This window comes from Balearica regulorum, chromosome 10 (genome assembly GCF_011004875.1).
Source record: "Balearica regulorum gibbericeps isolate bBalReg1 chromosome 10, bBalReg1.pri, whole genome shotgun sequence".
In the NCBI taxonomy this organism is placed as follows: domain Eukaryota; kingdom Metazoa; phylum Chordata; class Aves; order Gruiformes; family Gruidae; genus Balearica; species Balearica regulorum.
This window is the reverse complement of record NC_046193.1, coordinates 15,287,179-15,304,473: the sequence shown is the minus strand read 5'-3', so window position 1 is coordinate 15,304,473 and position 17,295 is coordinate 15,287,179. Positions and strand designations below refer to the sequence as shown.

The 17,295-nt window shown below is 35.3% G+C and overlaps 1 protein-coding gene across 8 annotated transcripts in view; it reads left to right on the top strand.

Annotated features, from left to right (window-relative positions):
• FHIT (fragile histidine triad diadenosine triphosphatase) overlaps positions 1-17,295 on the top strand; it is a 615,120-nt gene that overhangs the window by 40,360 nt on the left and 557,465 nt on the right. The window contains exon 1 of one of the 8 annotated variants that reach the window (XM_075762297.1): positions 2,715-2,807. The exons of 6 other annotated variants lie outside the window; for them this stretch is intronic. The gene's annotated coding sequence lies outside the window, so the exon portion shown is untranslated. Of the gene's footprint in view, positions 1-2,714; positions 2,808-17,295 lie in introns of those variants that run through there. One more of the 8 variants, XM_075762305.1, reaches the window with a different exon arrangement.

The window sequence follows — 17,295 nt, the reverse complement described above, 5'->3', positions numbered from 1 at the left end:
CCAAAATACTTGACTTTTGAACAAACAGTTAAAGTTTGTAGTTTTCTAATACTGGGGAAAAGAAATCAAGGGATAGACAAATAGGTGGCCAAGTATTTCATTTGCTTGAAACACTTTTCCAACAGAAGAGAGTTGAAGTAGGAACTTCTAACAGTGTTAATGTGTATTTTTGCAGTTCAGTTTGTCAGTTTGGCCGACATTATTATTCATTTATATTTGATCACTGTTGTATTTAGGTATTCAGTAACTCTTGACTTAAAGAAGTTCCTTATTAATGTTCCTTAATCAATAACGAAATTAGTTTTCTGTAAACTGTGTTTCAGTAGGCTGAGAAAGGAGTCATCGAGCTCTAAAGAATGATAATTGCTTCACTTGTATTTCTAAGTGTCACAGTATTGAATTGTCATTTTCAGTGCGTGTGTGTGTACTTCAGCAATGGAAACAGCAAAAATAATTTTTGAGTATATGAGTTACAGGGATTTTTTTTTGTTGGCTTCCAAGCTTGAAGAAAAAGTTTGTCATCAGCATAGTTAATATGCATTATGTAAACACTTACTATAAAAATATTAACTCTGAAGCATAATGTTGTTTAGAAAGAGGAACATGTACAAGAATTTAATAAACAAAATAGGTTCTTCTCTTACAAGATCAATGCTTTTATCTAAATGTTTTTACCGCTTAGACGTTACAAAGATATGTTCAGTCATGGATGCTTGTGACATTTTGAAGAGACTGTGGAACAGTGTAGTATATGATGATCTGTATGTTACGTTATAATGATATTTCTTGTAACCTTTTCCAAGTACATGGAAAAGCATTGTTTTTCTATTTTGAGAATGTTCCAAGTATGTACTACCAATGAGAGAAATTTATATTTAAGTAACAGTGTCCTTGCAGCTATTTAGTTTTTCTGCAGTTTTGCCTGCTGCTTCCTTTAACAGTCCCATTAAAACATATTCAAAATAGAAAATATAATTGCTAAGATGAGCTCTCGCAGTACTAAATAGACCAAAAACCTGCTGGGGCTGTCTATCAAGGCAAGCTGCTGCTTTGTATTTCTTCTTAAGAAATGTACTCCTTAACTATACAGTAAAGTAGTAGCTGCTTCTTTGGTAATTTATTTATTAATTCTCTATTGTGGTCTTGGTGATTGGGCTTGAAGGTGTTGGCACATGGCCAAACAATTTGTATATCTGCCATTTCTGGATAAAAATCCTGCAGTTGGGCATCAGTGAGTTGTTAGAAGAGTTTGCTAATGGTTTTGTGGCCTCAGTTACTTACACTCAGACCTTCTGTCATAGTGATTAAAACACAAGAAAAAACTGGTTGCTAGAAGACATCACAAAAATGATTGAAAGTGTTCCCTGAATTAGGATGCTTGCATGCCGTAGCTGATTAAAGTATGTTAAAACTTTCTGAAAAGCATTAAGAAAATAGTGTACACTATAGCATAAAGGATAACTACGTGAAGCTCATTAGCTAGAGCCTTAAAGATGTGGTACTAACAATGTTTATTTTAATGATTCTTGACAATGTAAATATTTCTATTTGTACTAGAAGTGTTGCATCTGGTTTGGGGGGTTTTTTGGTACCTATTTTCTGCAAGATAGAATACATTCAGGAGCTTTGTTTAAAGCATACCACAGTACTTGTAACATGGTATTATAATATTATTGCTTTTGATTTGATTAATAGACTTGTCTATGTACAAGTGACAAAGTACTGCCATGAGTCATATTATTATTGTTTGCTATTGAAACTTGCGATTGATGGCATGGTTATCAGAAGATTAGAACTTTTAAGAGGTCAAAATATGAAGTTCCCCTGGAGTTTCATTTGAAAAGAAAGGCTTGAACAAAATCTTTTTTTCATTTGAATAATGAATCATTCTAGATGCTCTCTTTATATGAAACAATCTTCTGTTAAATTAGCTTAGGTAAGAATGTCAAATGAAGTGTTAAAAATGCACTGAATGATCCACTTGCAATATTTGTATTAGCAACAGTTTGGCAGGGGGTGGGGAGGGGGCAATATTAGGCATACCTAGTGGATTATAGACATTTTTCCAGACCTTCAATATGTTAGAGATTGTGAAGGCTCAGTGAAACACTAAAGTTGTTGAAATAGAACCTGTTACACAGCAGCAGCTTGTAGTTATGCAATAAAGGAGAAAAAAAAAAAATCATTGTTCTTACTGGAAATATAAAAAAACCCAAACCAAACTGAAAATAAGTGCAAGCATTAATGACTTCAGAAGCAGAAGAGCATGTTTTAATTAAAGAGAGCAAGCGGTGTAAGAAGAATGATGTATGGGTGTTTGGCAGGGAGGTGGGGAGGGGAGTTAGAACTACTTTCAATTTTATATTTTGCAGAATTTTGTGACATAAAACCCACTGCCCTTTAAGATAGACGAGTACTCAGTTAAAGTATGCTGCCAAGAATTTGCCAATCATGACAGATGGAAGAAAAAAATTTTGGTTCTCATAACACTTGCTACATCTTCTCAAAATCCCCATTCTTCCTGAATAACTGTGGTAACCTCTTGTGATAACTGCTGCATACCTTGTTTATTCAGGTTTCATCTCTAACCTCACAGTTCTTGGAATGAACTACTTCCTATTGCACTCTTTTCTTGAAGGCAGATAAGAATCAGGGGGCTAGATAATACATAAAAATCAGGTACAGTGAAATGTTTTAATATTTGCACTGGAGCTACACTGGGAATGAGCTTTACAGCTTTGCAGTCAGAACTAGGTTCTGAATTGAGAAAAATTCTGGTGGACTGGCAGACTGAGGAACTCTTCAAAGTATGTAGTTGCAGCTGATGAGTATCTGATGAATTCTACAAATGCAGAGTAATAATTCTGTGCATAGCTGAAGGAAAAGATGTGATATGTAGCCTTTCTGTTATTTTGCTTGTGATGTTTATATGATGTCAAATATATTTTCAGTGCACTGGAAGTCACTCAAATACTACTTAGGAATTGACATTTTACTTGGAGTGAGGTGTGTTTTCAAATAGGAATTGTTTTCTAAAATACTGTTTGAAATACTAAGCTTGTTTGTATTTCTATAGTATGTCCATCTAAGGATCTCACATCATTTCATAAGCATTAATGAATTAAGCCTCACTGTGAGGTAGGTATTATCCCAATTTCACAGATTGCAGGGAGGTTAATTAACTTGCCCAGAGTCACTCAGTGATCTGTGGTGAAATTGGTTTCCACTTAAAAATGTCTGGATTTTCAGTCTCATGCTTTAAGCATTAGGCTGTGCTTCAAAAATAATTTTTGTGGCTGAAAATAGTTTGGCTTATTATCAAGTTATAGTAAGCTTTGTCTATGCACAAAATAGAGTTGAAGTGACCAAATCAGTTTTAAGTTTATCTAGGTACTTTGCAAGTTTTGACTATAGACAAATGAACAGAGTTGCATTTGAGCTGAGTTTAATCTAAAAGAAACTTAAACTAAGTGAATAGAAAACAGTCTTATTGCAAAGTGTGTGTCTATGTGCACATTTGTGCTAATTTATGTCAAAGTATAAATGAAAACTAGTGTTCCTGTTTGATCTGGGTTTTTAATAGCAACATTCTAATTTCACACGATAACACATGAATTGAAGAGTGAGGGGGGAAAAGAAATTTGTCAAATAATTAAGTCATTTGGTCATATGCCCTGTTGATTCCAATTATTTAAGATGTATAACCACCACTTCTAATTTAAAAAAAATAAAATTGTTTCCTGTTAAATGTTTTCACTCATTAATGTCAGATACAACTTCAGCTGAAGAAACTTATTAGTAAAACTTTATTTCTGTGAGAATCCATCTCTGTAGTTTTGCTGGCTTGATAGGAAAGAAAGTAATTTAGGAGAGAGGATTTTATTTTTGTTTGATTTATAGCCCTGTTTCCCTTGCTGTTATACCCAGGTATGCAGATCTGGTAGTGAAAGTGATGATGCTTTGGTCTTAAGAAACCTGGAAGTTCTTCAGACTCCTGCTGTTGGTTCTTTATGTGTGTTTCTTTGACAGGTCATTTAACTGGTTTTAATATAGTTTCTGGATTTGCAAAATTGGCATAAGACTTGTAAAATGCTTTGAAAGTTTGAAATCTGATATGATCAGAAAAGTATTATTTTTACTATAAAAATGTTAGAAGCTTTTCAAAATAGAATAACCTTTATTTCAAACTTTAGATTTGATCTAATAAAACCCAGTTAAATGCGATTTTGTTTAATGAATGAGGCTGGAATTCATCATTTATTCTCTTAATTAGCAGCACTTGACTTTATGCACTAAAATGCCTGATTTGAAAACTGTTATTTCTTTGCAGTTTGGAAAAAAAAAAAATCTATATTTTGGGGCATAAAGGTTTTTTAAAATGCCATATAAATTTCTCATTGGTATTGCTGATTACCAGTAATGCAACACCAATGTAGAGCATGTAATTGTGGCACATGATCTTGCCTTTGAGCATTGCTGCTTCTAAGGCAATGCAATAAGTCCATAAGTGAGTGTTAATGCTTTAAATAGGCAAATCATGTGCTGTGGCATTGTCATCTAACTTAAACTGATTTTTACAGATTCAAATGCAGTAAATTTTTAACATCCAGGTTAACACATTCAGAAGATTTGCCTTTTTCAGGAATAAGATGACCAACAAACCTTTGAGTACTTTCTCTTCCCTCTACTTTCCCATACCTTGTTTTTGACTGAAGCAAGCATATATTTGTAGTTCAGCAACTCTATACTGGTTTTCATAAACTTCTTTATTTTTGTCCAAGCAATGAGAAAGCTTCTGAGATTATTCTGAAGGTAGTGGTTTACTTAGTGCTGACTTTAACAACATAAAATCTGTCTCTTTGCTTGTATCTAATTTGCATAATGGCACCATGGCCTGTAAGTGCAATATAATATAAATAATACAACATGCTAACCAGGAAAAACAGTTTGATTTAATAAATGGTCCTCTAAGACATTAGTCATTCATTGCATATAATTACTTGGAGGCTCAGAATAGGCACAGCTGTAATATGGCTGGTGTTAAAGTCGAGACTTTTCAATAATGTATTTCATAGGTTACTTTTTCACGTTTCCTTCAAGTTCCCGTCTCTTTCTATTGTGCAGAAAATGACTTCAATCCGAAGTAGATGGACTAGAAATGTTTGCTTTTGCTGCCACTCAGGCTTCTGAGAGAGTAGACTGGATTGTTCAGTTACACAGATGTAAAATGAATAGCAAGTAAAACTTCCTGTATTTGTCAGACTGTTCTCTTTTGCACACAATGTGATGGCTGCTTGAGGCATGGAACCACAATGAGAAGTGGCTGTACATATATACAGACTAACTTCCTAGTCAAATAATTCAGAAATTTCAAGAACATGTTGCAAACAAAAACAGGGTGCCAGCCAAAGGGTATAGTCCAAGAATTGTCTAATTATTTGTACTGTACTAAATAGAAAAAAGAAGTTACACATTTCAAAAGAGTATTTAACATTCTAGTATTGGTAGTCTTGGTCATCTACTGCATTCTTGAAAACATAAATTTGGGTCACTTTTGGTATGTATGGCTGTTTTGGCAAAGGACCTTAATGATTTCAATTGGACTTGTGAAATTGCATACAGCTAATGCTCTTCACTGTTGAAGAAACAGTGTCCTGTTAGAAAATTATTCTCAGTATTTCTTTATCCCACTGGCATGCTGAGAACAATACTAGCTGGTAGCAGCACGCAGCTTTTCTGTAGAGGGAAGTTCAGTCTCTTCAGTTGATTTATTTCTCAATAGAAATAAATCTAATGTGGTATTCTCAGAAAAATTAGATGCAACTGTCCAGGGAATATATATCAAGGTAACACAATGCTTCTATGGGTAGGACAATATTTTAGTTGTGTATTATCTAATAGTAGGGGCAGGATTGTTATAGTCAACTTGTTCTCTTAATATTGTCTTCAAATCTTTTGAACATTGAGGTGTTATTGCCTGTGCCACAGAAATATGACTTCATATCCTAGGTCATCTAGATGCTGTTGAAAATTTACTTGAGGTTTGTGTAGATATTGTTTGTATGTCTCTTCAGGTTGGAAATAAAGATTTGCAAGTTTTGTTTGATGTTTCTTGTTTTTTGGTGATCCTGTTTTGGCTTGGACAGGATTATCTTGGTATTCTTCCCTAAGCGTTTCAGAGCAGACTCAAGTGTGCATCTCTGGTGGCTTAGGTGTGGGTGGCTACCTATTTGTCAACCTAGAAACCTGTGATGGCTAATGGGCAATTACAACAACATAATGTCTTTGTAGTGTGTTGGCCACGGGTTCTGGCATGCATGTGCTAGCCAAGTAATGCTGAAGTACTACACAAACTTTTTTTCATGTAGCATCTGAACAGATTTTGTAGAATCCTGTCATTATGTAACTAGTATTTACTTCATACCGTCATGCAAAAAATAAATGAGGCTTTCATTATTTTTTTTAAGGTAGCTCTTGGTATGTTATTCACTGTTTCTTTGTATTTTCTGGTTAAATACCCACAGTCCCAGTTTCATGGGATTTATGGGAGTGATAGTTAGGGGGCGGGAGGAAGGGAGTTTCATTCTTCTCCTGTGTTTGCTACAGCCCTCAGGGTTTTCAGAGGTACTGGAGCCTTTCCATATTTTGTCTTCATGTTAACATCTTTCCATTGATAATAAGACTTACTAAAGTAGTAATGTAATTAATCTGAGCAGCTTGGGCAAACCAATACCTAGTTACCAAGGGAGTGAGCTTCAGAAGAGACTATGGATTAATGCTGACTCTGAAAGTTTTTCTTTTCTCTAGTTAATCTGGTTTTTAACACATGCCTGTGTTAAAGCATAAGAATTCTTCCCTTCAAAATTCTTGCACATAATAAAGGGATGTGTTTTATTAATACTCAAATTTGTTGTGGTTCTGTCTAGTGACTCAGAAATCATTTTGTGACAGGAATTATAAAGCATAAAAATCTACTAAAAAGAGGTCTTGACAATTGAGAATTTTGGAGGAAAACTAACTTCCTTTTTTCTTATAAAGTAACTAGAAAAATAGCAGAGTTCATACTGTAACTTAAGGGCAGAATGAGAAGCTTCTGAAGGTATGACTGCTCAAATGGCTGTTGAAGATAGTAATTTATGAACAGCAAAAATGCTTAGAAGATTTTTCACTGACTTGCTTTGAGCATAATGTATTGGAAATCTATAATATAGGAGGCAGAACATGTTACTACTTAACTTAAACATGGAAAAATATTAAGTTATACCAAAAGATTTGAGTTTTTGTCTCCCTTTTTTCTCCCCATGGCTCTTGCTTTCTACTTCTGTCGTACATTCCCTCAGGTACTCTAGTGAAGCGCTCTGCGGTCTGTAGGTGAAAAAGCATGGATTTGGAACTAAACAAGGAAAATCAGGGCTAAGAAACATCTGCCTCCTATTTCTGTTTCTAGTTGGAATATAATAATAAAGTGTATCAGTGATAGAAAACTTGAAAGTAGAAATGAACAAAAAAGGTGTTATTCCTGTGGTTTGCCAGTGCATCTAACTTAACGTGGGAGTTATTTTGTGTTAATAAGAGTGTGTTTCATGCCTAAAAGTGATGTTAAACACAAATGAAAACCCCTTCTAACTATTATAACAACTATGTGCCTCAAATTAATGTTGGTTTATACCAGCTGTTACTGCTTCTGCATAACAGCCTTCACAGTGGAATGCCTCACCTGTATCAAGTTGAGTATATGCATAAATCTTTCTAAGACTGGAGCTGTAGCATTTCATTAAATGCAAAATGGTAAACTTTTATAGTTCTATGCTTAATGTTTTTGTAAACCAATCTATAATTTCATTATGGCAGGGGAAATTGTCTGAGTTTTATGGTAAGCTGTCTAAACAATGACATTTTCTAAGTCTTTTTTTTTTTGAAGCGAGGAGATAAAATAAATTGGGCATTTGCCAGTGCTGAAGTAAATCTGTTTTGCTGTGTTTTTTTTAACAGACCTGGGTGTACCCCTGCACACCCTGTAATTTGAGAATGTTTGTTTAATAAGGATCTTGTGTTGCTGCTTTTCTCTCTCTTCTGGCTCAAAGGAGAAAGGCATCAGTGTAGGGAGAAAAAGCTTGTTTACTTACAGGGTCTTGGTAAAGGGCAGAAACTGTGTTTATCCTATCATTGTTCTTCACCATGTGGCTGGTTTGGTACTCTCACGTATCATGTCATGTCTTTTGATCAAGACTCAACGTTTTCTCCTCTTTCTAGGCACATAACTTAGCCCAGTGAGTTGACTAATTGTCCTTGGCTCCCTTCATATTCAGAAGAGTGGAAAAGCTGGCGCAGTGTGTGACTTAGAGCATCTCCAGAGGAGCTAGCCTGTCTCCACTGCTTTCAGATGACATGTGAGAGGCTATAAAAGGTAGCTATGCATGACTAAAGCTACACAGGTTGCTGTTAGAAAGCAAGGAACATGAGATTTTGAAGACCAAGCTCAAACTCTTAGAGGTTTTTATAACAAGTTGATACTTGCCTTGTAAAATATTTTTTCCTAGTTAGAAAAACTGCTTATAAACTTTGGTGCTTGAGTTCAATTGTGCCCAGATTTGAAGCATGTCTGAACTTAATGTATACTTAGTGTATTCACGTAGTGGGCATGGTATCACATTTTTGCATACCTGAGAAGTTCAGAAACTTGTGACTTGGAATTGAGTTCTGGCAGTTCAGGAGGATTTGCTATTCTGTGTTAAGTTATGGTGCATATAAGGAGGTAAAGTTCATAGTGGTAGAATATAAAAAAGATTAAATTCACTCCCCAGTGATGCTTGGACTTGTTCTGAATGTGGTGGCTTGGTTTCTTTTTTTTTAGTGATATCAGTTATGCATCTGAATAGCTATGTTTAGATATACAGTGGTGTTTAGTTCAGCTTCTTACCTGGCTGTGTTGAAGGATGGCAGTCTTCTGAGAGACTGACTCTAAATTAGCAATGGGGTTTGTGGATACTTAACCACTGCTGGTGGGTTTCTTCTTGTGTGCTTGTTTTTGTTGGTGGTTTGGTGTTTTTTCCCTATGAAGAAAAGCAGTAAATAGGAAAGCATGTCTTTTCAGTGACTGCTGAAGTTCTTCATCTGAAGTGAAGATGAAACTTCTCCAAACGTTAAATCAAGTCAATGATGTTAATAGCCTTTCTTTTGATTGGCAGGAAATACTTTGATCTGTCATAACTTGATTAAAAAATCTAAGACTCAAAATGCAATTGTAAATTTTATAGCTTCTTTGCACAAGGAATGAATTACTGATGATAGAATATAATAGGTATTTATTTTGAGAAAAGAAAATTAATTGTTTTTGTTAAATTCTATTGGGACTAAATTTTATTTGAAGTTGTGGTATGTACAGTTTTCTAAGACATATGTAAATGAACTAATTAGTGCACAGTCATATTGAAATCCTGTTTTGGCCCTGGGATAATTTGTCTTTTCAAAGCACACTATGCTATTACTGATTCTTAACAATATTTTTCTGTTTCTTTAAATGTGATATTATTTCTGTTTCTTCTTTCTATCTTATATATGTAGCACCCAACATAAGGAAGATTGAATATCTATTTAAAAATATAAAGAGCAGAAAAGAAAACAAACAGACTTAAAAGTTAATCTTACAGTTAAGCCAGTGGAGAGAGAAGAGTAATCTACGGTTGCAGGCAAAGGGCTAAGGATGGAAAGCATGCGCCCCAGATGCTGGTAGCACAGAATTTATGGACTGATCCCAAGGGAACTACTTGGGTATCTAAAGATAGGCAAGTACGTAAGGAGTTGCAGAATTGACAGCTAAGTGGCAAACAGAAAATTTTATGTGGTGCTGCACTCATTTTGATAAACTTGCTCAAAATAAATCTGAGCTTCATACCTTCATTTTAGATTTTGTTGTTGCTAAAATAAATCTCTGTGTTTAGAAATCTGTACTTTGCACATAATAAAGCTAATTTCCTACCCTTGTACTAATTCTTTTACATAAATAGTTGTACAGAAATAGCACCACTTGCTTTTACTATTACTCTGTTATAGTATTGTGATTTTAAATTTTTTTTTATTTAGTTCTTTAAGAAAAGTGTTGGGGGCGGGGGGGAAGGATGGTATCTGAGTAGCTTAAGAAGAAAAACTAGATACAAATGGTATGCATAAACTGATTATCTCATAGGACCTTCTGGTTCCTGCTACTACAACTGTGGAGTATTAGATTTGCTTATCAATGTTTGTTAATGTTCTGGAGCTGATCTCCAGTAACAGAATGAAGGTCTTACAACAAAGGTGGGTTCTAATGTTCAAGGTGTGAATATAAATGTGACTGTGTCCTCTTACAGTTTTTTGCTTGTAATTGTTCAGTTTATGGAGAGGTAGTCTGGGCACCTAGTCTCTTTTCTAGGATACATAGGCTCAGATTTATAAAAGAAAAGGAAGAAACCTTTATGCCAAATATACTGTATAATTTTGGGAAGTGGCTTGAAATGCCCGTTTTGGGGGAAAAAACCCACTAAGCTTTCTTCACAGTACACAGTATTTTGATTTGTGGTGTTGCAAATGAGATGTGATCCCATGTTCAAAAATCTTTCTCTTCATCTTGTTCTTAAGAGAACTAGTTCATGGAACTAGCTCTGTCATTCTGACCTTGCTACTACTTTTGCTTAATTCTGTGAAATACAGTTGACTCCTTAAAGGCAATTAAAAAAAATATTGGAATCAAACCTGGAAATTGAACGCTGAATTCAGTTCCTGGTTGTGGTTCATTTTGCTTGTAACTTTGACATGGAGGCCAAATTCAGCTGTTTCAGTGTCTTTTAGTATGTAGTAATAGATGTTTTAGATCATTAATTTACTAAAGTATACATTAAATGAATAGTACAGAGTGATTTAAAAAAGAAAAGAATAGCTATAATTCAGAAGTGCTGAAAACAGAAGTACGCTGTAAGATGAAATATTCACATAAATGTTTGAATATTTCCCTTTGGCTTAAACCTTTTTATTTTCTTATTTGCAATAAAAATAAAGATGATAATATTGCATGTTGGCAAACTCAGTTACACTGTATAGTTTACCTAGGAGTAAATACTATCTTCAAAATATAATAAAGTGGTGTCAGCCTTATAACTAAAACTAGAAGCGATTGAAAACAGTTTTTAAGATACCCATGGGGATACAGCACCTTTTTTTTTTTTTAAAGTGTGTGCTTACTAGAATTACTGCATATATCTTAGAAACTTTAATAAAAAGATGAATTCTGTATTCTAGCAGGTTTTCTGTGCAGTTGGGCTACATGGAGACAGAGCTGTGAGATGGATTCCATTCTGGATTAAAGCATTTGACTGCCTTAATTAGTGTATGGAGGTCCCATAGCCATTATACAAATTCTTTGCCTTTTATCTTCAAGAAGCCACTTGCTGCTTTTCTGAACCGAGACTTCTCATATGTAAAAGTGTAGCATTTGTTATTTGATTAATACAAGATTCAATATTCTATCTTGCTTGGATTTCCCAGAGTAATGAAAACTCATCATCTTTTTGCATTTGGTTTAGTTCAGGAATAAGCAAAACACAACTGTGAAACTTAACTGTTACTTCCTCTCCCTTTTTTCAGCTTTATTTCCAGGGCATGACTCTATGTAGCCATACATACAATTCTATGTAGTCATCTATAAGCTTGTCTTTATTACTGTTTTAGTGTATCAGGAGATTTGACCTAAATGGCACAACTGAAAGTTTGTTTTGGAAAAGACCTAGAAGGTTAGTTAAATTGAGTAACTATACCTCCAGCATAGAGTATTGCAATTTTCTTAATACTGTTATATAGGAATTTTTGTTAAATTATAGTTTGTGACATTCTAGAGGAATCTTTCACTAAGAACTCTGGAACATAAAAAGTCTTGATTTAAATGGGACTTTTTTCATCAATGAATGAGATTATATAAAAGGATGTTAATGAGACCGGACTTAGTTAAGCATTCTAGGGGGTCCCTCATCTTCCTGAGTTGTGTAACTTGGTCCCCCTTGTCCTTCATTGTGTTACTGTATCTTTGGCATCCTTTCCTAAATCACAGACCTTATGTAATCATGCTGTGTTTCTGTCTATCAGTCCTCCCTTCAAATTTATGGATCAACATCAAACAAATTTGGAAGAGGACCTCAGATAATTGAGGTCCTGTGAATTTCTGAGGGTATGCACTGACCAAACATCACCTACTTAAGATCATAACCAGGTTTTTGTCCTGACACCAGTCCACAGTTGTCTGTGTAACAAGCTGATGTCTGTGGCTGTTGGCAGTGATGACTCTGAACCATCCTTATCTGCCCTTTTTGTTGGCAGCTTCACAGCAGTAAGTCTTGCAGCCCTTCCCATTTGGGCAGGGTAACCAGTTTAAGAAGGACCTTTTTAGTTCCATTTTGTGCTTATCACTCTAGGTCTTGATTGCTTCTAGGTGTTTGATTGCTTCTAGCTTTCTTCAAGGGGATTTGCCTGTAATTGCACAAAATTGGGCAAAAAGAGTGGAGTGTTAATATATTGAGGTAGCATATTGATAAATCAATGCTGCCTTAGGACCCATTATTGCTCAAGTGTTTTATATTAAAAAAGAAATCATTAAACCTTCAAGTAGCCCTCAGACAACTTAAAAGCATTGGTAGAAGAAAAATAAGTTGAATGAATTAATGAGTTATGGTTACCTGAAAACTTTTTTCTGTAGAGTGCTTGCCCAATGTGACACCTCACTGTAGGACTCTGCTCACCCCAGAATAAGGAGACACATTTTTTTCCTCCACTGTAGTCATGCTCACTGCCTTAAGAGTTTGTCTTCACATGATTAGGTATAAAAGGAGTAAGGTGTTCTCCTGGACCTTCAAAAAAATATATTTCTTAACAGGCTGATAGAGTTAAACTTCACAATATTTTTTGGTTTGGAAATTTTTCTGCAGATTTTAAAGATGCTTTCCTGATTAACAGACGTTTTACTTACCACTTAACAGGAGATGGATGTTGTACTTTGCATGGAGGAACAGTATACTTTTAATGTAATGGGAATCAGTTTATAATAAAGCTTTTTCCCCCCCCAAGAATGTTCTTAGCCTTCAATAAACTTGTACTTAAATGCTGACTTTTTTATAGTATGATTTAGGTTAAGCTGTTTAAAATGAGGGTTAAAAATAAGGTTTTTGTTTCTTAATTCCAAAGCATTAAGTCTGTCTTGTGGGAGGAAGCTTCTCTCCAACTGAAATCCTGATGCAACTAAGTTTCTACAAGTAGCCTTAGTAAAGCCAGTCCAGCAAACTCAACAATTTCACAGCAGCTGAAAGAGAACCTGGGGGAGAAAAGATACCTAGAAAGATGTTCACATTCAGAGTAGTTGGAATTCAAGGTGCTGTAGATGTTGTTGTAATATGTATAGTATAGGATTATTTAATTCAGATCTGCTGTGTTAATTGTTGTTATTCAACTTTTAAGTGTACTAAAAATATGATCATAACATCCCTTTTAATGAAAATTGTATATTCAATTCTCATCATGTCACTGATGTACTGCTAAGGGGTTTTTTTTGCATTTCTTAAGTCCTTCGACTTAATGTCAGCAGCCCCAAAGAAAGGGAACTGACAAGTACCTCTAGAAATCAAGCATTCAGGCTTATTTTAACTTGATATACAGAAAAATATTTCTATAGGCCCCAGCCCAAGTCATCTCAAAGTCAACAACGTCTTTCCATAGACATCTACTGGCTTTAGATCAGTTTACTAAGGAACCTGTTTATTGAACAAAATGAAGTGGTTTATTCTCTCAAAAATGGAAGAGCGCCTTGGGATATGTAGTTTACTGAAGGTGTGATAATAGATTAAAATATATGCCAGGGTGTTTGGGTAGAATTTCTAAAGCTGCATCTCATCTAAAACAACTATGTGTTCAGTGTTGAATTATTTGCATTTTAGATTCTTTTACGTGACCATTGTACTCTGTCCTAGAGTTATCTCCATTTATTGATTGGGGCCATATGCCAGTCTCTAATTTGCCAGTTTCTTTCAAAGAGCATCTGTTTAGTGCAACTCCAGTCAGGTAATTGTTACCCTTCAGACTGTACTGTCCTTTGCCATATTCTGCCAATCTCCATAAGCAGTTCAACGGCCCGTGTACCTGATCAGTCCTAGCCTTTGTCCTACCAAATTCTTTCATACTTAAAGCATTTTGAAACTACTTTTCTGTTGTCAGCAGGTGTGGGGGTTGGTTTTGTTTTGTTCTGTTTTGGGTTTTTTTAACATCTTAGTCTGTGTAGCTATATTGTGGATGTGACTTATGTGTGTTAAAACTCTTCAATATCTATGCCAGATGGAAGCGTTCTGTATGTCACTTTACATCTGAATGCTCTTGTGTACTGTTTTCTTTTCTGCAGTCTAGCAGTCCCTCACTCTTTTGGACAGATTTATGCAGCTCTTTTCCCTGGAGAAACTTTCATTTATGTTTTATGCTGGTTACTTATTCACCCTGCTGCCAGGCCCCCAAACTAAACAAACTGCTTTCCCCCCAATCCCTTGATTTTCTTTTATTGCATCTTAGACTTTTCTGTTTTCATTCTTCTTTCATTCCATTATTTGTAAATAGTTAACTTAGGAGTGTATTAGGGAGAAGAAAGTAGTCTTATTTCGTATATATATGTGTGTGTGCTATGTATAGGCATACATGTATGTAATATATGTATATAGTTTGTTTGAAGAACACTTTTAGATAACTTGTACAGTTTTGGTTTGTGCTATGTACATAGTTTGGGCTGTGGGTCGTGTGTCTGGCCCCCCTTCTCCCCTTCCTGACTTATTCAGTGCTGGCATTGCTATAGGTGTCTTGATCAAATAGTTTTTGATTTTATGATTGGCTTGTTTGGTAAGTCAGGAAACTCCTTGTTCAGCCAGATTTTTTTTCAACTATTGCCTTGAGAATAGACACATAACTCTAAAGTAGAATGTTTGGACGTATTGATGCTAGATACTGTTTAAGTTGTACCTTCCTCTCTATTTACTGCCACAGGTAAGGCTTGAAACTAACTTACATTCCTAGTTTAGATTGGTAAAAGTTTTATTCTGGGCAAGAGGGAAATGAGTGAAAGTTGCTCAGGAAGACTTAAACTGTACAGCTAAGAGTTAAACAAAAGTTCCTTTTATAGTATGGCTTGCCCATTAGCCCTACTGGTAATTGAAGGGTTTTGGGGTTTGTTCCCCTCATCCCACAATTATAATTCTGATAAAACCTTGCCAAAGAGGTTTTAACTCGACCAAAGAAGAAATTTCTCTGTGGCTAAGTCTAACCTGGATTCTGGAATACATTTCTCTAATCAAATGTGACAGACAGCTGTTTGAGAATTAAGATTATTTCTAGTCTTTAAAGTAGCCCTGGGGCTGCAAATATTACAGTGGTGCTGAAGAGTAAAGGAAAGGTTGGGGTGAAAGTAGTGATTTAAGTTCAGCAGATATGAGCTCAGTTCCTGGCTCTTGCTCCTTACTGACTTCCTGCTTTGGGACTGGTAAAATTTGTCCAGTATTTTCAGGATTTTGTTCATAAATCCCACTGACTCTCAGAGTCAAAGGAATTGAGATGTGGAAGTAGATCATTTTGGAAAAAAACTTAACCTTTCATTCTTTGTTCCCATCGGAGAGATGGATGATGATGACTCGATTCCTTTATCTTCTTTTTTAATTACATTAATTTCACTGAACAGGGGATCTGTGCTCCTGCATGTGAACGATAACCATCCCGGTAGGACTGCGGAAGTTTGAGAGGCCCAGAACTCAAAGGAGGCTATAGGAGATCCATTCATGGAAATGCACTGTGCTATGCTAAAAATTCTTTGAGACCTTAAAAACTGCAAATGAAAGGCATTTTTTAAAATGTATTTGTACAGGTCTACAGTAAAAGTTGTTGTTGTGTTGGCAGATTCTTAGAGGTATGCTGAACAATACCTTAGATGAAAAAACCCCAAACAATGTAATACAAGTTTGATGGATATGAACTATTTACACAAAATGTCCTCGTAACTATAGTTTCTGCATGAAAATTTTGTAGAGGAAGATTTTTTTTTTTTAGGTCTTCTGTAGAAAATTAAAACAACAAAATACAAGCCAGCAACAAGAACTGAACTTTCCTGGGTGCAAAAAGTACAAGACAAGTTTTTGTAAGTATTTGGTTGTCTTAAATGTCTTGTCAAGGGGCTAGCCAGAATTGGATTTCAGTCTGTTAATGGCAGAACTGCTAATAAAAGCTCTGAGCGAGGAGCAATAATAATAACCCTGATTCCTTGGCATGTCAAGAATTCCAGGAAGTACTGTGTTTCCCAGAGACATAGTGACTCCTACAGTCATATGGAAATGTGTTTGATGTCTTCAGAAGACTAATAGGTTCAAATCATACCCTGTATGATGCATAAAAAGCTGGAGGCTGAAATAGCCAGTTGGTTGTGCTAACTGGAATGGTACAACTTTCAGCCATGTACCCATCAGCCTATGCTGTTCTCTTTGAAAACATGTCTTCCCAGCTGCTTTATTTTTAAGGCAAAATAGAGATGCGCTTTGCTTGTTGACAACTATAGAATCACTTGAATTTATTTTTCAGTGTGAGAGCTATTAAAATTAGATAAGGATAAGAGATGTAAGGTTTTTTAATAATGGGTAAAGACATTTAAAACATCAAGGCTTTTAGCAACAGAACAAGTAGGGGTCTCTTATTTATGATGATGCACAACAGCTTTATTTATGTTCATCTTACATTGGCTGTTTCTTAGGAAAGCTGTAGTTTAGCATGTGGCTGCTGTCTAGATTATGTGTGTGCAAAAATTAGAAATGCTGTTGGATAATGCTAAAGCTTTTTGGTAAAAAGTCTGAAAACCTATTAGAGGATTTTAAAAACATGGAAAACCATCTCATGGGGCCAGGTAATGAAATTGTTGTAGTAACTTCAGGAATTGTTTATTGGTAGAATTATTAGAAAACATGTATTCAGTTAATGTAGCTTGAAATTCTAAAATGCTGTAAGTGGCATCAAAAACCTGAAGGTTAGAAAGGTTTTCTTTTGTGGGGATGAATAGTACAAAATTCTGCTGAAAAACTGTGTGTGTAGATTCCCTCCCTCCCTTACCCCTTAACTGTTATATACAATGGACAGTTAAACAAGTTGCAGCGGCTATGCAGCTTTGCTGCCTGATTTATTGCACATTCAATTTAACTCACTAAAGGTGACCTTTTTGTATTTCATTAGAGACACAAACTTTTATTACCCAGGCTTATGTTGGAA